This window comes from Schistocerca nitens, chromosome 4, assembly GCF_023898315.1.
Source record: "Schistocerca nitens isolate TAMUIC-IGC-003100 chromosome 4, iqSchNite1.1, whole genome shotgun sequence".
Lineage (NCBI taxonomy): Eukaryota > Metazoa > Arthropoda > Insecta > Orthoptera > Acrididae > Schistocerca > Schistocerca nitens.
In genome coordinates, this window is record NC_064617.1 from 872,104,550 (window position 1) to 872,127,852 (window position 23,303).

A 23,303-nucleotide genomic window follows, 5' to 3' on the forward strand; every position below is an offset into this window, starting at 1 on the left:
ATGCCACCATCATGATGCTGTATACAGAACCTGGATTCTTCCGAAAAAATGACGTTTTGCCATTCGTGCACCCAGGTTCGTCGTTGAGTACATCATCGCAGGCGCTCCTGTGTGTGATGCAGCGTCAAGCGTAACCGCAGGCACGGTCTCCGAGCTGATAGTCCATGCTGCTGCAAACGTCGTCAAACTGTTCGTGCAGATGTTTGTTGTCTTGCAAACGTCCCCATCTGTTGACTCGGGGATCGAGACGTGGCTGCACGATCCGTTACAGTCATGCGGATAAGATGCGTGTCATCTCGACTGCTAGTGATACGAGGCCGTTGGGATCCAGCACGGCGTTCCGTATTACCCTCCCGAACCCACCGATTCCATATTCTGCTAACAGTCATTGGATCTCGACCAACGCGAGCAGCAATGTCGCGATAGGCTACAATCCGACCTTTATCAAAGTCGGAAACGTGATGGTACGCATCTCTCCTCCTTACACGAGGCATCACAGCAAAGTTTCACCAGGCAACGCCGGTCAACTGCTGTTTGTGTATGAGAAATCGGTTGGAAACCTTCCTGATGTCAGCACGTTGTAGGTGTCGGCACCGGCACCAACCTTGTGTGAATGCTCTGAAAAGCTAATCATTTGCATATCAGAGCATCTTCTTTCTGTCGGTTAAATTTCGCGCCTGTAGCATGTCATCTTCGTGGTGTAGCAATTTTAATGGCCAGTAGTGTAGGTTCTCTGGTCGCAAGTAGCAGGAGGTTCTATCCAGTGGCGCATTTGTGAAATACGCCACTGGCCTGTGTCACACAGTGGTCCAGTTCTCCCAGAGTTGCCCTATTATTTCAGTACCTCTTATCTGTGAATGTGTGCGGTGGCTGCCTATGGTACGTTTGTGTGGTGTCGATTCATTTAGTTACGACCACGTTTCGTTTAAGAAGGCTGATAAATGGGCCCCATCTTCAGACGAAGGGGAGGGACGTCGGCACAGCGCTGTGACAAGTACGAAGCGTCGGATCGTGCTGGCGGACGCGGCGAGGCGATGGGGCCACAGCTGAGGGGTGGCGGTCACGTAGTCGCCATCAGCCATCAGCGCCAACGAGACCCAATTGGCGCAATGAGAGAGGGAGATCGCCGCGGCGGCTCGCCCACACACCTCACCTCACTCTGCGCCGAATCGCCGCCCGGGCCGCACACTCGCTCCGCCTGATCGACGCCTACACGAGAGCGAAAATAAAAGGACAAGCCGGTGAGTACCGCCGGGGCCCGAACACGGCTGCAGCTGGCGCCTCGGTATTGACTGCCGCTGAGCGGCGCCTTCAACTGCTTGTCGTGAGATGACTAGAGTAGCATCTGTCGCGAGATCTTCGTGCTGTCCTCAACTTGAGCCTGGTTCACACAGGCAACAAAAGTATCGCCACTGCTAATGGCGAACTGCAGTTGTTTTGTAGTTGCATGTGTGAACTCCTAGTTTTCGGTGGCGCCATTTAAGAAGCGCAACTTTTGTCACGCCACCAAAAGTTGAACTTGGTTCTACTTTGTTGCGCCATTTTGCCTCTACACAATCGAATAGCGTCATTCGATTGCTACCTCGCGGCTGGATTCCAACCTTTCTAGTGCGTATTCGTTCGCAGATAGTGCTTTTGTTTGTGCGTTTGCTGTTAATATGTCGAAAAAGTGGTCAACAGCGGCAATTACGAGATTCTTGGAGGTGTATCAAGAACGAGAATGCCTTCGGAACCACAAAAGCGAATCATACAAAGACAGAAATTTGAGAGATGCTGCATTAATTGGCTCAAATGGCTCTGAGCACTATGGGACTCAACTGCTGAGGTCATTAGTCCCCTAGAACTTAGAACTAGTTAAACCTAACTAACCTAAGGACATCACAAACATCCATGCCCGAGGCAGGATTCGAACCTGCGACCGTAGTGGTCTTGCGGTTCCAGACTGCAGCGCCTTTAACCGCACGGCCACTTCGGCCAGCTGCATTAATTGAAATAGTAAACAGTATGCGTGAATATGTACCTGGAATTGATGTAGCTACAACAAAATTAAAAATTCGGAGCATTCAAAATCCTTACACGAATGAACATAAAAAAGCACTGAAATCACTTAAGTTTGGTGCGTCTACAGACGGTGTTTATAAACCCAGCCTTGCTTGGTTTGAAGCTGCAGACCGCTTCTTAAAACATGCAGTCGAGACAAGAGAGACGAGAAACACTTTGGTAAGTAATATTTTACATTTATTATGTTTCCAAAACATCTTATTTAGTAAGATGTACAGCCGTTTAATCAGCTGAGATAGGTGACGCCATTTTGCAAACTGCGCAATTACGAAGAATTTGTGGCGTCCTGTGTGAACGGTAGCTCACAGCGCCACTCCAGAATGACTTCACTTGTGGCGATACTTTCGTTGCGTGTGTGAACCCGGCTTTACTCCAAATACTGTTCCTACCAGTCGCGTTTTGTGCGCCAACTCTGGCGCCACAGACGAAAAGTAACTATGTGTCAGTAGCATCAGGACGTCAGATGGTTAATTTGTCTGACATAGCTCACGTAAATAATAGTGATAAACGAGTAAAGGCGCGTTTCCATTGAGCACAGAACATGTTTTTGTCCGGAACATTGTGTGCAACTTGTTCCCTCAACATGTTGACAACATTGTTCGCATTCCCGTTTACACTAGCAACCAACATTTCTACGTATTCGCATAGTCTGCTGCGGTGAACTGACAGGTTACTTTGTGTATTCACATCAAGAGATACGCTATGTCAAGTGAAGAGGAAGAATTAATGACATTTCGTGATGCATTAATAATACTTAACGAAATGAACAGACGAAGAAAACGACGTAGTCGTCGTTGGTGGACCAAAACATACTATAGAAGACGTGGCGGGAATGACATGCTTAGTGAGCTGAATTTGGAAGACGGTTCTGGCTTTTGTAACTTCACGAGGATGTCGCCGTCAGATTTTGAAATGCTGTTGAATATTATAGGACCAGTTGTTTCAAAGAAAGACACAAATTTCAGAAAAGCAATCCCTGTGTACCAAAGACTTGCTGTTACTCTTCGTTTTCTGGCATCAGGAGACTCCTATCAAAGCCAGCCTTATCTGAAATAGTTCCAAATCATCCAGGAAACGTAGATATTTAAATCCGAACCACTTCGTTTCGTAAATTGTGTCAGTACCACATCCAGATTTTTTAATTTCCTCTATTTTTCTTTTCTCTCGTCAGTACTCAGACAAGAGACATTTAATTTTTTTGTCCACGTCACTGCACCAGCAGCAACTTTTTGTAATGAATGATGTTTGATTTTAGTATTTTTGTAACCTGCGCAACGTACATTCCACAGGCACTCCTCTGCCTCATAGAGCGATATCAACTGGAAAATTTTGTCTCGTGACCACTCCATTTCAAATAAAAATGAAGGGACATAAAATAACCGCACCACTACACTCCAGCAAAACAAACACCAAAACACTCACTCAGAGCAAACGAACACTAGCGCTGCGTAGCGGAATTTTGTGGTAGCAGACCACGAACAATGTTTCTTTGATCTCTACCGACGCAGCCGTAGAACACTGATTTTATGTTGCGAACATGTTGCCAACATGTTGCGAACATCGGTAGTCTATTACTAGCCACGAACAATGTTGCGAATAATGTTGTGAATAATGATGCGAACTCAGTGTAAACGCGCCTTAATACGTGCAGTGGAAGCAGCAGCGGCAGTCAGCTCGCCAACAGTGTCCGAGAATCCAGCAAGAACAGCCTCGTGGGGTAGCCGCGCGGTCTAATGCGCCTTTTCACGCGGCTCTCCCTCGTCGGAGGTTCGAGTCCTCCCTCGGGCATGGGTGTGTGTGTCGTCCTTAGAGTAAGTTAGTTTAAGTTAGATTAAGTAGTGTGTAAAGCCTAGGGACCGATGACCTCAGCAGTTTGGTCCCATAAGGCCTTACCACAGATTTCCAGAATTTTTCCAGCAAAATCTCAAGAGAGTCGCACTCTGAGAATTTAGACTTCTCGTGTAGATAGTCTCCTCCATCTCTCGATAGCTATTCGCCGTATCTCTCTCTCTCTCTCTCTCTCTCTCTCTCTCTCACACACACACACACACACACACACACACACACACAAAAACTACACCGGCATTGTCGGGAGAGCAGAGAATACTCGGAGGGTGCAGAATGGCCATAATGCGTCCCAGATTTGTGCCGTATTCCACATTTTGTACACTACCATACCCTGGTAATATACTTTGCCGTACTCATGTTCACTTTAAATAAAAGGACCCACGAAAGGGCGTGATTTGAGCCATAATATGTAGCCGTCTCATGTTTCTGAGCGAAAAAATCGCCCGTTTTATCTCCTAAACGAACAATGCCAGCAGTTAACCTGTTCCGAAAGTTCCAGATTTAAATAATGTTACACGGTAAGTATCATATAAACACTTCACAGACAATTACATAGAATTAACAAACGAAAATAAAAAAATTGTCACTGAATATACTCGGTCTCGCGTTATAATACGACAATGTGAAAGAGAGACTGGCGCGCTACGCACTGTGTCACATCGACTCTGTAACACGCTGCTCTAACAATGTGTATCGCCATTGCCGGGATACGCACTGTGAAGTGAATATCAGCGATGAAGAAAGAGGCCAAGAAGTGGACTCCAGGCGAAGTTTCGCATTTAATTAGTTTGTACGAGGACGGGCCAGCGTTATGGAATGTACAATTACTCAGGTACAAGAACAGAGGTAAGAAACAAAGTTTGCTGGCCGAAATGGCTACAGTTTTTAACACCTCCACAGAGAAATTTACCATAATATGAACACTTTAATGAATCAGGTATAAGAATTTTATAACTTAAGTTAATTAACATAAACAAGTGAAATTATCTTTGAAAGTAATCGTTTTGGAACTCGCAAAACTGCCGTTTAACCTCAGGTGACACAGTTGTATCTACAATTTTATGTGACATGGTGTTTATTGATTATATTATTGTTCTAGGTGTAGAAAAACAGACCTTCAGGAACTGACGAGCGATTCCTTAAGTCAATACACGTAAAAACGTTCAAATAACTGTATGTCCAGAAATTCTTCATATATCAAATATCCACCCTATTTGGAATTTGAACGTCTATCGGTATCAATATAAAATTGCTGTAATGTTATTTCGTTACAGTTGTTACTTGGCCAAATATTAATGAGAGTATACGACTGATGCTATAAATATTAGTGTCACAAGCCGTTTGTCATTAATAGTAATGGATTTACGCGTACTAGTATCCAGACTGTCAATTTTGGGCCAGATTATAAAAAGTATTTCTTCCTTCTCCATCGCTAGCATTTTCGTACAGTTTCGATATTGTGAATTTTGCGTCACAAGCTCTGCAATGAGATTCTTGCGTGCTCTCAGCACGAAAAAGGTAGTTTATGTTTTTCTCTTGCCACTATAAGTATGAAAAGTGCAGCTGCACCCCGAAGCTCTTCCATCGTCAACCTCTCTTTCAAGCACGTAACTACGACAGAAAAATCTCGCGGAGAGTGAGCTCTCAGCTCTCACAGACATTCTCACCCTGCTGTGTATAAACACTTCTGACATCATCTCTTGGAAGACTCACAGGCAGCTCTCACAAAGAAGTATCACACAGTAACTATAATCGAAAATTCGTCCCGAGTATAAACCGTTCTGCGAGTACTATCTGAGAGTACCAAAGTGACTGAGAGCAAAATACTCCAACTATGATTGTCTAAGCTGCGTACAAATTATTTACTATTCGATCGGTTTTCGTACTAGCCTATCATCTGGATCTTTAGCACTGGGATTTACGTGACATGTTTGCTCTCAGTCAGTTCGATACTCTCAGACTGCACTCGCAGATTTGTTTTGTGCTAGGCGCACATTTTCGCTGATAGTTACTGTCTGATAGTTGCTAGTACTTCTTGTAAGTGTCTGAGAGTCTTGCGAGAGCAGATGTCGGAAGCGTTAACACGTAGCAGGATGAGAGTGTCTGATAGAGCTGACAATCACGCTCAGCGAGATTTTTCTGTCGTAGTTCTGTGCGGAAGCAAGATGTCGCGATGGAAGAGCGTTGGGACACAGTTGTACTTTTAATACATCTAGTGGCAAAGAAAAAAACGTAAACGGCCGTGTTCGTGATGGATAAGAGATTGAATTAGGCAGCGGGATGATTTTGGAGCATGCAAGAATCTCATTATACAGCTTGTGATGGAAGATCCACAAAAATATCGAAATGTTACGACAATGACAGCGATGGAGATGGAAGAAATACTCGTTGTAAATGGACACAAAATTGCCAAACAAGACACTATTATGCGTAAATCCATTATTATTGAAGACATACTGCTTGTAGGACTAACGTTTCTAGTTTCAGGTACGTTAATTCTCTTTGATATTTGGTAAGGTAACAATTACGATGAAACATTATTATACCAGACTTCATCATGATACCCATACCGCTTCAAAAGCCAGTGCGGATGTCTGATAAATAAAGTATTTCCGGACATATATTTATTTCAATGTTAGGAACCACTTGTAAATTCATGAAGGTCTGTTCTTCAGCATCCAATATAATAATGTAATCAATAAATAAGTCATAAAATAATAGATACAGCTACATTACTTGAAGTTAAATGGCAATTTTTCGAGTTCCATACCGGGTACTTCACTTGTTTCTCCATGTTAATTAATCTATGTTACAAAACTACTTTGCCTGGTTCCTTAAATTGTGAATATTCTGGTAAAGTTCTTCTGCGGAGCTGTAAAAGCTACATCTACATCGTTACTCTGCAAATCACATTTAAGTGCCTGGCAGAGAGATCATAGAACCACCTTTAAAATTCTCTGTTATTCCAATCTCGTATAGTGCTCGGAAAGAACGAACACGTATATCTTTCCGTAAGAGCTCTGATTTCCCTTATGTTATTGTGGTGATCGTTTCTCCCTATACAGGTCGGCGTCAACAAAATATTTTCGCATTCGGAGGAGAAAGTTTGTAATGGGAATTTCGTGAAAAGATCCCTCCCCAACCAAAAACGCCTTTGTTTTAATGATTTCCATCCCAAATCCTGTATCATGTCAGTGACACTCTATCCCATATTTCACGATAATACAAAACGTGCTACCCTTCTTTCAGCTTTTTCGATGTACTCCGTCAATCATACCTGGTAAGAATCCCACGCTGCGCAGCAGTATTATAAAAAGAGGACGGACAAGAGTAATGTAGGCAGTCACCTTAGTAGACCTGTTAAATTTTCTAAGTGTCCTGCCAATAAAACGCAGTCTTTCCTTCTCCACAACATTTCCTAAGTGTTCCTTCCAATTTAAGTTCTTCGTAATTGTAATTCCTAGGTATTTAGTTGAATTTATGGCCTTTAGATTTGACTGATTTATCGTGTAACCGAAGTTTAACGTTCCTTTTAGCACTCCTGTGGACGACCTCACACTTTCCGTTGTTTAGGGTCAACTGCCAGTTTTCGCACCATACAGATATCTTTTCTAACTCGTTTTGCAATTTGTTTTGATCTTCTGACGACTTAATTAGTCGATAAACGTCACCTTCGACTGCAAACAAAGACGGCTGCCCAGATTCTCTCCCAAATCGTTTATATAGATAAGGAACAGCGAAGGGCCTGTAACAGTACCCTGGGGAATACCAGAAATCACTTCTGTTTTACTCGATGACTTCCCGTCAGTTACTACGAACTGTGACCTCTCTGACAGGAAATCACGATTCCAGTCACATAACTGAGACGATATTCCATAAGCTCGCAGTTGCTGTAGCCATTTCAGCCACCAAACGTAGCTTCTTATCTCTGTTCCTGTTGTCCAGTAACAGTACAATTCACAACGCTGGCTTTTCCTCGTAGAAACTAATTAAATGCGGACCTTCTTCCCGTTTCCACTTCTTGGCCGCTTTCTTCATCACTTTGCTTTTTTTTTTTTTTTTTTTTTTTTTTTAAGTCGTCACCGACTTTCCTGACATTCACTTCAACATGCGTAGGGATCGCGACAGTAGATTCAAGTTTCAACTGTCCCGACAATTCCGGTACACGTTTACAGAACAGCTGCTTGCACTGTGTGTGTGTCGCAATGGGTGAAGCGTTATTCTTTCGTTCAGTGTAAGTTCGAATCTCCTCGGCGACAATTTTTTTTCTGTGTGATATGTTTATGATGATTTTACAGGTTCTTTCTTGCGTTGCATTGTTTAAGTCTAGAACTTGCGAAACAGGCTAACTGCTCGTGCTGTTCGTTTAGGATATGAAGCGGTCAGAAAGATGCCACGGCCACAAATTATGGCTAAAACACGCAGTTTCATAAGTACTTTCATTTACTGTTTGCGTAAGTACGGCAAAATATATTATTTAGGTGTGGTAGCGTAAAAACTGTTAAATGCGGCGCGAATCCTGGACGCAATATGGCCTCTCTGCACTCACAGGGCACTCTCTTCTCTCCCGACGATGCCGGTTTAGTTTTTCTTGTCTGAGAGCTACGGCGACCAGCTCTCGAGAGATAGAGGTTGCCGTCTAGACGAGAGTTCTAAATTCACAGAAAGCGACTATCTGAGGTCTTCCCCGCTCTATGACACTGCGGGAAAGCTGACTCTCGGCGGTGTTTACACGGCATTTAGCTACATCTACATATATATACTCCGCTAGCCACCAAGCGGTGTGTCTCGGAGGGCACAATAAGCACCAAAGTCGTATTCCCCCCTCCCCTCTGTTCCACTCGCGGATCGCGCGAGGGAAAAACCACCATCTGAACGCCTCATTACGAACTCTAATTTCCCTTATCTCTGAATGGTGATCATTGCGCGATTTGAAAGTTGGTGGTAATAATATATGCTCTACATCCTCGGTGAAGATCGGCTTTCGGAATTTAGTGAGCAGCCCCTTCCGTTTAGCGCGCTGTCTATCTGCAAGTGTGTCCCACTTCAAGCTTTCTATGAGATTTGTAATGCTCTCGCGATGGCTAAATGTACCAGTCACGAATCTTGCCGCTCTTCTTTGGACCTTCTCAATTTCTTGAATCAGACTCAACTGGTAAGGGTCCCACACAGACGAACAGTACTCTAAGACTGGACGAACTAACGTGTTGTAAGCTATTTCCTTTGTTGAAGGACTGCATCCCTTCAGGAATCTACCAATAAACCGCAATCTAGAGTTTGAGATCATTTCGAATAGTCACACCCAGATACTTGACGGATGTTACCGCTTCCAAAGACTGGGCATTTATTTTGTACTCTTACATTAATGGGGATTTTCGCCTTGTCATACGCAGTAGGTTACACTTACTAATATTGAGAGATAACTGCCAGTCATTACACCACGCATTTATTTTCTGCAAATCCTCATTGATTTGTTCACGACTTTCGTGTGATACTACTTTCCTGTAGACTAGAGCATCATCGGCAAACAGCCTAATGCCGCTGTCAATACCATCAACCAGATCGTTTATGTATATCGTAAAAAGCAGCGGACCTATTACGCTGCCCTGGGGCACACCTGAAGTTACGCTTGTTTCTGTTGAAGTCACCCCGTTCAGGACGACAAACTGCTACCTGTCTATTAGAAAACTTTCTATCCAACCACATATGTCATCGGATAGACCGTAAGCGCGCACTTTTGTGGAGCAAGCGACAGTGCGGAACTGAGTCGAACGCCTTTCGAAAGTCGATAAATATGGCATCAACCTGGGAGCTGGCATCTAGAGCCTGTTGTATATCATGCACAAAGAGGGCCAGCTGTGTCTCACATGACCTTTGTTTCCTAAAACCGTGCTGGTTTCTGCAGATGAGCTTCTCAGAGTCTAGAAAGGTCATTATGTCTGAACACAAAATATGTTCCATGATTCTACAACAAATCGATGTCAGTGAAATTGGCCGGTAATTATGTGCATGCGATTTTCTACCCTTTTTATAGATTCCCATGACCTGGGCCTTCTTCCAGTCCCGTGGAACTTTCCGCTCTTCCAATGATTTATTACTCGCAAAACCTCTCTGAGAGTGCAAAACTCACACGTGTATGCATAGCTTATACTCGTACTAATAATATCCAAGTGAGCATCACATGTACTGACTTAGGAGCTGCCAGCGTGATGCTTGTCAAGAGGAAAACTTTAAAAATAACTCTAAACCAAAAGGGAAAAAAACGATGCATCATGAAGGAGTTAACCGAATGGGCCGGAAATCTAGATGTGAAGTACATGTACAGACAAACAAATGATTACCATTTCAGAAAAACTGGATGATTTATTCAAGAGAAACAGCTCCATAAATTGATCGAGCCAATAACGCGGAGGTCCACCTCTGGCTCTTCTGAAAGCAGTTATTCGTCTCCGCATTGATTGATAGAGTTGTTTTGACGGATGTCCTGCTATATTCTGTCCAAGTGGCGCGTTAGATCGTCAGAATCTCGAGATGGTTGAAGGGCTTTGCCCATAAAGCTCTAAACGTTCTCAGTTGGGGAGAAATCAGACGGCCTTGTCTAACGAGGCCTGGTTTGGCAAGCACGAAGACAAACAGTAGAAACTTCTGCCGTGTGCGGGCGGGCATTATCTTGCTGAAATGTAAGCCAAGTAAGGGATGCCATGAAGGGCAACAAAATGGGGCGTAGAATATCGTCGACGTACCGCTGTGCTGTAAGGGTGCGGCGGATGACAATCAAAGGGATCTTGCTATGAAAAAAGATGTCACCCCAGACCATCACACTTGGATTTCGGGCCGTATGCTGGGCAACAATCGTGTTGGTATCCCGCCACTGTCCGAAGCGCCTCCAGACGTGTCTTCGGCCTGGAATCTCACGGGATAGAGTAGAACTGTCTTCAGTGATGAGTTCCGCTTCCAACTGAGTCCCGACGACGTGTCTGGAGATGCTTCGGACATCGGTGGGTTACCAACCAGACTGTCGCCGGCCATACTGCCCGACAATCAGGAGTGAAGGTCTGGGGTGGCTTTTTTTTTCCACAGCAAGACCTCGTTGGTTGTCATCCGCGGTACCCTTAGAGCACAGCGGTACGTCGAAGATATTCTACGCCCCATTTTGTCGCCCTTCATATATATAAAAGCGTAATAATGAATAGTAATTGAATACCGTTCCAATAAAGCGGGATTTGTATAATTACTATTTATAAACGCTTGTCAGATACTGAAAAATCTTAGGAAATGTGTGTTTGTTACGAGGGTCACTCCAGAAGAAATGCACACTTTTTTTTTTAATCCAGCTTTTATTCTACGTGGTTGAAAGTTTTACAGTGTGTAGATACATCCTTTAGGAACAATATTTTCATTTCTCTACATAATTTCCATCCCTCTCAACTGCCTTATGCCACTTGGAACCAGGGCCTGTATACCAGCACGGTAAAACTCTGGACCAACCTGTTGGAGCCACTGTTTGGCAGCGTGCACAAGGGAGTCATCATCTTCATACCTTGTTCCACGAAGAGAGTCTTTCAGTTTCCGAAAGAGACGATAGTCACATGGATCCAGGTTAGGACTGTAAAGCGGGTGTTTCAGTGTTGTCCATCCGAGTTTTGTGATCGCTTCCGTGTTTTTTTGACTGAAATGTGGCCGTGCGTTGTCGTGCAACAGCAAAACATCCTGCTTTTGCCGATATGGTCGAACACGACTCAGTCGAGCTTGAAGTTTCTTCAGTGTCATCACATACGCATCAGAATTTATGGTGGCTCCACTTGGCATGATGTCCACAAACAAGAGTCCTTTGGAATCGAAAAACAACATAGCCATAAATTTTCCAGCAGAAGGTGTGGTTTTGAATTTTTTTTTCCTTGGGTGAATTTGCATGATGCCACTCCATTGATTACCTTTGTCTCTGGTGAAAAATGATGGAGCCATGTTTCATCACCTGTCACAATTCTTCCAAGAAATTCATCTCCACCATTCTCGTACTGTTCCAAAAGTTTGCTGCATACCGTTTTTCTTGTTTCTTTGTGAGCCACTGTCAACTTCCTGGGAACCCAACTGGCACAAACCTTTTTTAACGCCAACACTTTCACTATTCTGCAAATACTTCCTTCCCCTGTCTCAACGTAGCGCAATTCGTTCACTGTGATGCGTCTGTCAGCAGTCAACAATTCGTTAACTCTCTGCACATTGTCTGGAGTGTGTGCAGTACGAGGCCTGCCGCTGCGAGGACAATCCTCAATATTGCCGTGCCCGCTTTCATCACGTAACCTGCTTGCCCACCGACTAACTGTACTGCGATCGACAGCAGCATCTCCATACACCTTTTCCAACCTCTTGTGGATATTTCTCACTGTCTCGTTTTCACAGCACAGGAATTCTACGACAGCACGTTGCTTCTGACGAACGTCAAGTGTAGCAGCCATCTTGAAGACATGCTGCGACTGCGCCACTCACGGGAACAGGTTGAACTAAGTGTGAAAACAAGGGAATTATAACTATGTAATATTTTTTAAGTATTACTATACAGAATATGATCCAACTCTGCTTGTCTAATTTACGATCCGCGCGCTTTAGGAAAGGCATTAAAACGTCGGACAAATCTTTTCTGTTGAAAAGAAATGTGGAACTTGTTGTGCGGCTTCGTGAAATGTTTCTGCTTCAGCGCCTTTAGTTTCATGAAGTTCCGATAGGTGGCGTCTGTACACTGAGTTTCTTTTGGCGGCAAAGCAGAGCAATGCAGATATTCACAGACACTTATATAATGTCTACAGAGGCCTGGCAGTGAAAAAGAGCACGGTGAGTCGTTCGGCGAGGCATCTTTCATCATTGCAACACTGTCGTACAAATCCTTTCGATCTCACTCGTGCCTGTGACTCCTGTGTTCGTGGCCACAGAAATGCAAACGAACTTTCTCTATGGTAACGCAAGGCCTCACATAAGTTTGCCCACCTGAGAGGAGCTCACAGAACTTCTTTGGACTGTTATTTATTTATTCCTCATCCATCCTATAGCCTCCATCTCGCACTTTTCGACTTCCATCTGCTTTGCCCATTGCAGGATGCATCAGCAGAAAGAAAGCAATATGTGGATGATGGGGAGGGGGGGGGGGGAGTTATTGATGCAGCAAGACGTTGGCTCCGAACGTCGACCAATAGAGTGGTATTATACGTACATACTGGATCTCTTAGTAAGACGGCGTAAGGTCGTCACATTGAACAGAGATTATGCTGAAAAATAGGGTCTTGCAGCCAAAAGAGTGAGGATTAATATGGTGTACTGGAATCCTGAATAACGCCAACCTGCTTGTAGAAAAAAAGTGTTGCATTACTTACTGAATGCCGCTCGTAAATCGGGCAGGCAAACTTACGGAACATACTCTTAGCTTTTCGAGTCTAAGATGACGGTTCAGCTGAAGAAAATAATTTTTGATCAGTGTACGCTACCAGTAATAACTTAAGGCTATGAGAAATGAGCATTAACTGAGTTCATTATTAGGAAACTTATAGTAGCTCAAAGAAGAATGGAAAGATATGTGCTAAGCTACGCAAACAGAAAGAAAGCAGTAAATACCAGACGCAGGGCCGGCGCTAGGATTTTCGTGCACTGAGTAAGCGTCCTTAGGCCCCTTCCCCAAATCTTTTATGTTAAACTTCGTTTTTTTTGCGTAAAATCAGAAAATGTTAATGTAAAAACCAAAACTCATCTTTAAAGAAACTTTTTAATGCTCACAGCTTACATAAATTCGATACCTTACAAAATTATTTTTTCTTACTAGCATTTTTAGATGCAAACTCTTTCATAATTCAGGAATAATATAATAAATATGTTAACTGTGACTGTATTGTGATCAGAGCTGATCCAAGAAGCCGTTATTGCCCTATTGTAGTTCTCAAGCAATTTATTCTTAGCTCCTCCAAGAAAGCTGAATGACCGCTCTACTTCGGCAACAACAGGCAAAGTGCAAAAATACTAAAGGCTACCATTATATCTGGAAACAGCATATGTTACTGAAACTGTACTTATGAAGACCCTAGAGAGGGCGCAGAGGGAAAGTGGCTCCGACCCGAAATTAGCTGCACTGATCTTTTTTAACTGGATTTTTTTTTCTTTCAGATCTTGTTTATTTACTTCTATGCTGTAAAAAGGTTTTGGAAAAAACGACATTCCGTTTGCGGAGACGGTGATTGCCTTATTGTAAGGCATCATCTTTTTTATTTTTTATTCAATCACATTCTTATGATGCAGTCATAACCTGTTTCGGCCCTCAAAGGCCGTCTTCAGATGGCTTGGGCGGCATCTAATAAGTTTCAGTTGACAACTCATGAACGCTTGTTCATCAAATACCGCCTGTAGCACCTGAAGATGGCCTTTGAAGGCCGAAACCGGTTATGATTGTATCGCAAAAAAGTGATTGATTCAAAAATAAAAAATACCTTACTGTAAAAAGATGCCATGTTTTCTGCGCAATCTGATAATGAAGAATCGTCTAGACATTATATAGTTCCATAAGAACCCATATGTGTGCATGGCAGCGTAACTTATTGCCAAGTTTCCTGCAACTGAATCTAGAATAACATTGAAATTATTTAGTTTAAAACTGTCCTTTGGGGGTCACGTTTAAATATTCTTCTGCTGTTTAATCCACGAAACGTTTTTTTTTTGCGTTTCCGTTTCTGTGTGCTACGATTAGCTACAAACAAGTTAGGTTATATTCCCATACTTTCTGCTACCTTGCATCTTTCTGCATAAATAGTATCCCATCTCTTTCTTTAGTTTATTTAATTCTTCCGCTAGACTCTTAATACCGGCACTGTCTATATCTGCATCCACATACATACTCCACAAGCTACCGTGCGGTGTGTGGCAGCGGGCACCCTGTACCATTACTAGTCATTTCCTTTTGTGTTCCACTCGCAAACAGAGCGAGGCAAAAACGACTGTCAATATTCCTCTGGGCGAGCCCTAGTCTCTCTAATCTTATCTTCATGGTCTATACATACATGCTGGCGGCAATAGAATCGTTCTTCAGCCAGCCACAAATTCCGGATCTCTAAATTTTCTCAACAGTGCTTCGCGAAAAGAACGTCGCCCTTCCTCCAGTGATTCCAATTTGAGTTCCCGAAGCGTCTACGTAATACGAGGCTTGGAACGTAAATAGTGGTAGCTATTTATTCACAACCGATACAAAAGATTTACATGTTTGCACCTGTTACTGTTCTTCAAAGTAGTCACCAGCGTTGTGTAGAACCCGTTGCCAGCGATGTGGGAGGCGTAGTATACCGTTAGCAGAGCCTGTTCTGTTGATGGTGCGAACGGAGCGGTCTGAAGTTATGATGATTCTCGTGTACGACTGTGATGGTATTATCCTAACGCATTACGTTCCTCCACGGCAGACCGTCAATGCACAGTATTACTGTTCGTTTTTGGAGCATCACCTGCGACCAGCTTTGCGAAACAAGCGGCGACACTTTCTGCGCAACCCACTTGCACGATAATGCGCGGGCACATACAGCGCAAGCTGTGGCTGCTCTATTTGGTCGGTGGGACTGGGAAGTACTGTACCATACACCATACTCCCGGACTTAAGTCCTCGTGACTTTGATTTGATTCCGAAGATGAGGAAACCACTTCGTGTCATTCGCTCCAGAAATGTCCCAGAGATTCGACAGGCAGTAGACCGCTCCTTTCGCACCATCAACAGAACAGGCTCCGCTAGCGGTATACCACACCTTCCACACCGCAGGCAAAGAGTTCTACACAACGCTGGTGACTACTTCGAAGGACAATAACAGGTGCAAACGTATAACTCTTCTGTATCGGTTGTGAATACACAGTTGTCACTATTTAAGTTCCAACCCTAGTACTTGCGTGTTCTTCGTACCTACCGATAACAAATCTTGCAGCCCAGCTCAGAACTGCTTTGATGTCTTCGATTAATCCGACACCGTGCAGATCCGAAACATTCGAACAGTACTCAATAATGGGTCGCACTAGTGTCCTATAAGCTGTCTCCTTTATACATGAACCACACTTTCCTAAAATTCTCCCAATGAACCCAAGGTCACCATTCCCCTTCGCTACTGCTGTCCGTATGTGATCACTCCATTTCATATTGCTTTGCGACTTTACGCCTAGATATTTAATTGACGTGACTATACCAAGCAGCAAACTATTAATACTGTATTCGAACATCATGGGTTTGTTTTTCCTACTCATCTGAATTAACTTACATTTTTCTACCTTTAGAGCTAGCTGCAATTCATCACGCGAAATAGGAATTTTGTGGGAGCCATCTTGTATCCTCCTACCGCCACTCAACGATGACACCTTGCCGTAAATTACGGAATCAGTAAGCAGCCGCTGCTTACCCTGTCCGCCAGATCATTTATGTACATGGAAGATAACAGCGGTCCCGTCATACGTCCCTGGTCACTCCTGACGATACCTGATGAACACTCGTCGTCGAGGACAACGTACCGGGTTCTGTTACTTAAAAAGTCTTCGAGCCACTCACATATGTAGAACTTATTCCACATGCTCGTACCTCCGTTAACAGCCTGCAATGGGGCACCGTGTGAAATGCTTTACGGTACTCTAGGAATATGGAATTCGTTTGTGCCCTTGCTCTACGGTTCGCAGGATCTCATGAGAGAAAAGAGCGAGCGAATTTCCGCACGAGCGATGCTTTATAAAACCGTGCTGATTAGTGGTCAGAAGCCTTTCCCTCACAAGGACATTTATTGTATTCGAACTGAGAATGTTTTAAAGGATTCTGCAGCAAAGGGATGTTAAGGATATTGGTCTGTAATTCTGCGGGTCCGTTCTTTTACCCTGCTTATATACAGCAGTCACCTGTTCTTTTTTCCAGAGTCTTGGAACCTTGAGATAGACGAAAGATTCTTGATAAAAGCAAGGTAAGGAGTCAGTGATGCAGAGTATTTTCTGTGAAACCGAACTGGCATCCCATCAGGACCTGGCGACTCATTTACTTTCAACTCTTCAGTTGTCACCCTACACTAGTGATGTTTATTATATGTCCTCCCATGCAGGAGTCATTGCGATGGTGAAACGACGGTATGTTTGTACGGTTCTCCCTCGTGAACGATTTCTTAAACGCGAAATTTAAACATCGGCTTTCCTTTTGCTCCGTTATACTGGATAGAAGCGTCCGAGAATGGAGGAAGGCCATCAGTACTAAAGGGATTCAACTAGGAAGGAATCCAAACAAGATCACTGTCGACTGTTCAGCCTTCGCAGATGACATGGCATTGATTACAGATTCGCTAGATAATGCCCAAGAACAAATAAGAAGATTGCAAAAACAAGCAGCCAAAGTAGGACTACAAATATCCTTTGAAAAAACAAAGTTCATGAAAAACATCTGTGATGCTTCTCAAAATATTGCAGTTGACAACAGTACAATACACAAAACAGATTCCTTTAAATACCTAGGAGAGTGGATTACATACAATACAAAAGAAAAGACAGCTATAGAAACTAGAGTGCATAAAATGGAATGAGTGTTTCATATGACCAAAAACGTTTATAACAAAAAATCCTTGTCCTGGAACATGAAATTAAGACACTACCAAACAGTGGCCAGACCTGAAGCTCTGTGTGCGGCAGAAACACTTAAACTAACAAGAAATGGAGATCTTGAGAAACTAGAGAAGGTAAAAAGAAGAATTTTAAAGAAAATACTGGGAGCTAAAAGAAACGATAATGCTGAATACAGGTTAAGACCAAACAGAGAGCTATGCTTGAAAACTGAAAAACTAACTGATGTAGTGAGGAAGAGTAGACTACAGTTTTTTGGACACAGAGTGGATAACAACAGACTAACCAAGCGGATATTCACATTGGTCAATAGCTACAAATCCAAACCCGCGTGGTTCATAGAGACCGAAAAGGACATAGAAAACGCTGGAATTACAGTAGACACAATAGAAAACAGAACATATTTCAGAAAGGCAGTTAAAAAGGCAGAATTTCAGGAGAGAAAGAAAACTAGGCGAAAGTGGACTCAAGAAAAAAGGAAACAACACTCTAAAAGGATGAAGGATATTTGGAAACTAAGGAAATCTAAGATAATGAAGAATAGCCAAAGTTGATTCATCGTACCCTCAAAATGGATTATTCGAAAGAAGAAGAAGCAGCCTTCGACCCACTTAGCTATTAATGAAACTTCCTGGCAGATTAAAACTGTGTGCCGGACCGAGATTCGAACTCGGGACCTTTGCCTTTCGCAGGCAAGTGCTCTACCAACTGAGCTACCCAAGCACGACTCACGCCCCGTCCTCACAGCTTTAATTCCGCCACTACCTCGTCTCCTACCTTCCAAACTTCACAGAAGCTCTCCTGCGAACTTTGCAGAACTAGCACTCCTGGAAGAAAGGATATTGCGGAGACATGGCTTAGCCACAGCCTGGGGGTTGTTTCTAGAATGAAATTTTCACTCTACAGCGGAGTGTGCGCTGATGTGAAACTTCCTGGCAGATTAAAACTGTGTGCCGGACCGAGACTCGAACTCGGGACCTTTGCCATTCGCGGGGCGTGAGTCGTGCTTGGGTAACTCAGTTGGTAGAGCACTTGCCCGCGAAAGGCAAAGGTCCCGTGTTCGAGTCTCGGTCCGGCAAACAGTTTAATCTGCCAGGGAGTTTCATATCAACGCACACTCCGCTGTAAAGTGAAAATTTCATTCTAGAACCACTTAGCTATTTTTCGTAGTACCAGAATTTTCTCGGGTTTTCGGCAAGGTCTGCTACTAAGGTGTGACTCTGGTAGTCGTATGCTTCAGGCATCGATGCTTTTACAGACGTTGGAACTCCTGTAAATTTTTGCGACTTTCAACACTTGTTGTCGTTTCCTTGGCTTGAAGCACAACGTTACGTATGTCTATTGCAAGTAATAATTTGTACCACACTGAAGACATCAAGATGTACTGAAACGATCTCAAATATTTCGGAATGACCTTTAGTTCAACATGCGCCTCCACATTCAAATTAAAGCTAAAAGCAAGTTCATTCGACTTTTGTAATCCTAGCGATTGCTTAGCAAACGGACCTGTGGCATCCATCCGTGCGCACCAACTCGTTTCCAGCAGCGCGTGAAGGGGCGATCCAATATTTTCTTTTCAAAGTTGCCATCTTTGGAGACTAGACTGATACACTTCATCAGTATCACTTGATGGAAATTGATTATAACACCTCCATGTAGGCCTAGGTAGCAACAATATTTTTTTCTGCAGTGTCTGACGTACTGGTCGCGCCTTACAAGCAGAAACATAATGTTTTGCATTTATTTAACGGCTAGTTATGTAGGTATATGATCTTTAAAAACAATCCAACATGAGCAGTGAGGGCCTCCAGCGCTCTCGCCTCTTATCCAAAACCATATGTGTAGATTTTAAAATTTGCGTTTGATTCTTATTTGTATTGTGTATTGTACGGGTGACCTAGAAACAACGGAGAGGCTTCGTCCTGGCATAGCCCTCAGTGGTTCACAACCCCACAACAGGCCGCAGCTGTTCACTCACCTCACCGCCGCCCCAACATGAACCGAGGGTTATTGTGCGGTTCGGCTCCCACTCCCAGTGGACCCCACCCCTTTCCCGGGAGGGGGGCATTCGGGAGGACGACGGTTCAATCCCGCGTCCGGCCATCCTGATTTAGGTTTTCCGTGATTTCCCTAAAATCACTCCAGGCATATGCCGGGATGGTTCCTCTGAAAGGGCACGGCCGACTTCCTTCCCCATCCTTCCCTAATCCGATGAGACGGATGACCACGCAGTCTGGTCTCCTTCCCCAAAACCAACCAAACCAACCAACCAACCGGGAGGGGGGGGGGAGGGGGGAAGTCTCATACCACACAAGTGTAGACCCAATGTTTGCGTGGTAGAGTAATTATGGTGTACGCGTACGTGGAGACAGTGTTCGCGCAGCATTCGCCGACAGAGTGTAACTGAGCTGGAATAAAGGGAACCAGCCTGCATTCGCCGAGGCAGATGGAAAACCGACTTAAAAACCATCCACAGGCTGGCCGGCACGCCGGACCTCGACACCAATCCGCCGGGTGGATTCGTGCCGGGGACCGGCACGCTTTCCCGCTCGGGAAGCAGCGCGTTAGACCGCACGGCTAGCCGGGCGGGCGTTGACTCTTATTTAGTCAGGCACCTGAGGCCCGCATCACACATACAGCAACAGTCAGTGACGTAATAGAAGGAGTAAACGAATGTATGAATTCTCCACCCTGCGAACTTTCCGCCCCACTAGAAATCTGCGAATTCTCCGCCTCGTACCTGCGTCCATTGTGTCCCGTCCTACCTGCAGCCGGACCGTCCTATCACCTTGCTCTACCTTCTCCCTGGACTCGGCCGAACTCCACCCGCACTGTCCCGTCTGCCTGGTAGCATGGCTCTAGTTTTCGTAGACTTCACATCGTGCCACTTGGATATTACCATCTTAGTAGTTGTGGTATGGAATTTTCAACGACAATTCGTGGCAAGCCTAGTTGCCACTATGAAGGTTATTCTTACACACTGAAGAAAACGAAGGAAGATGGGACTGTGATTTGGCGCTGTTCAAAACAGAAAGAGAAGCATTGCCGAGGAAAGCTTAAAACCAAGGAATCTACAGTGCTCTTTTCGCACGAGCATCAATGTGGAGCTCCGGATGACGCAAGGTTGCAAGTACAGAGGACTCTGAACTTCAACTAATACACTGTCTTCTTTTGCATGACAGTTATGTGCAAGATTTTCTACGTTTTCTTTAAGTCCTTCAGTTTTATCAAGAACGACCTCCTTAATAAATGTTAAAAAATGACGAAATTCCTCCAGCTGTATTAAGGTGTTGGTTTTATTGGCAACTAGTTTCGATGTTGTTACATCATCATCTTCAGGCCCATACTTGTTGACACAACCGTATGTGTCTAACACAGTAGTCAGTGGTGAGATAGGCGTGTTCCATGGAGAAGGCAGGTAGTAATCTCCTTAATAGGTTCTTCATTTTTGTTAGTCTCGTCAATTTTTTGATCATCTACAAATCCACTCTTGAACTATAATATTTTTGCGCCTTCTTTCATATCCTGTGGGTCGAGTGCTTCTCTGACGTAAGTTTAATAAATTTCAGCATTGAACCAGCCAACAAACGGCCCTTCAAAAACCTGACCGCAATTAACTTCCTTAAATTTATTTACTTATTTTGTGTTCCACTTGGGCAACGTCGCTGTGTATTTGTTCGAAACCAAATTTCTGCATAAATTAATAGAACCTCTTTTTTTTACTTTTAATCAGTAAGAACTCTCTACGTAAAAACATATACATATCAGAACTATAACACTGAAATTGTTACATGCAACATATTGTAAAGACTTGTACCGTATGGCTTGACCATGCTAGCTCGCGTCCCCAGGGGATTAGTGGGCCCTTGCTAGACCTTTTCTGGGCGGAAATTTCACAGGGCAGAGAACACACGGAGGATTAGTGGACCCTTCCTCGAACTTTTCTGGGCGGAAAATTCACAGGGCGGAGAATACACGACACCGGAGTAAACACCTTGGAATGCCAGTGGGCTCGTCATGTCGCTCGAAGAAAGGTTGTCAGACGGTCAAAACAAACAATAGACTGGAGCCCAATTTACGAAAACTGTTCGAGGGGAACACTATCGGACAGATAAAGAGACAGAGACTTACGAAAAACAGCTGGATCCACTTAGCAATGAGAAGCCTGAGATCGGCAGCCCGCCTACTCAGGAAGGTCACATCACCAAGAAATTGAAGTGGCTGATGATGATGATGGTATGATGACCATATGATATGAAATTTAGGAGGTTAGGGACGTAGCACTCACTCCCCAGATACTGTCGTCATAACTTATTCACCGTTTCGTCAGCGCAGTGGTGCACGCTGCGTGAGAAACCTCCCACTCAGCAATTGCCGCCGGCGTGATTATGTACTTCTGCACCTCGAGCGGAGTGGAGTGAAGTGGTGAGATTCATTTATACCGTGCACCGCGAATCACTGCGCCTCACTGGTTTGACCTCCACACGTGTCGCTGATGGAATTAACCTTGCCGCGCTACGAGGCGACGGGGCGGGGGGCAGGGGAGGGGGAGAGCATCTTCACTTCTACTTCTGCATACAATGACGGAACAAAAACGCAGTAAAAAAATGATTAATGTAGAGAGGATAATGGAATGTAGTCGAATTAAATCGGGTGATGCTGCGGGAATTAGATTAGGAAATGAGGCGCTTAAAGCAGTAAACGAGTTTGTCTATTTGGGGAGCAAAATAACTGATGATGGTCGATTGGATTGGATTGTTTGGAGGAGGAGACCAGACAGCGAGGTCATCGGTCTCATCGGATTAGGGAAGGAAGCCGGCCGTGCCCTTTCAAATTAACCATCCCGGCATTTGCCTGGAGCGATTTAGGGAAATCACGGAAAACCTAAATCAGGATGGCCGGACGCGGGATTCAACCGTCGTCCTCCCGAATGCGAGTCCAGTGTGCTAGCCACTGCGCCATCTCGCTCGGTGATGATGGTCGAAGTAGAGAGGATATAAAATGAAGACTGGCACTGGCAAGGAAAGCGTTTCTGAGGAAGAGAAATTTGTTAACATCGAGTATAGATTTAAGTGTCAGGAAGTCGTTCCTGAAAATATTTGTATGCAGTGTAATCATGTATGGATGTGAAACGTGGACGATAAATAGTGTAGACAAGAAGAGAATAGAAGGTTTCGAAATGTTGTGCTACAGAAGAATGCTGAAGATTAGATGGGTAGATCACATAACTAATGAGGAGGTATTGAATAGAATTGGAGAGAAGAGAAATTTGTGGCACAACTTGACTAGAAGAAGGGATCGGTTCGTAGGGCATATTCTGAGGCATCAAGGGATCACCAATTTAGTATTGGAGGGCAGCGTGGAGGGTAAAAATCGTAGAGGGAGACCAAGAGATGAATACACTAAGCAGATTCAGAAGGATGTAGGTTGTAATAGGTACTGGGAGATGAAGAACCTTGCACAGGACAGAGTAGCATGGAGAGCTGCATCAAACCAGTCTCTGGACTGAAGACCACAACGACAACAACAACAATGTAGAGAGACGAAATTTCGGGAATACATTTGTCTAGGTAACATATTGTAGTGATTGACATTGCAAGATCTCAAGCTAAAGTGCGCGCGAGATAAGCCGCTGCAAATGTGAAATGCTGATATGTTAATTAACGGTGTAACCACCAGAATGCTGAATGCAGGCATGCAAACGCGCATGTATTGTTTTATACAGGTACCGGATGTCAGTTTGTGGGATGGAGTCCCATGCCCGTTGCACTTTGTTGGGGCAATAAGGGGATAGTGAGGGC

General features: G+C 44.1%; 1 protein-coding gene across 1 annotated transcript in view; it reads left to right on the forward strand.

Moving 5' to 3' along the window:
• The first annotated feature begins 1,090 nt into the window (after positions 1 to 1,090).
• Positions 1,091 to 23,303, forward strand: part of LOC126251915 (slit homolog 1 protein-like) — a 65,195-nt gene continuing 42,982 nt past the window's right edge. Inside the window, exon 1 of the mRNA XM_049952647.1 lies at positions 1,091 to 1,241. The gene's annotated coding sequence lies outside the window, so the exon portion shown is untranslated. The remainder of the gene's footprint in view (positions 1,242 to 23,303) is intronic.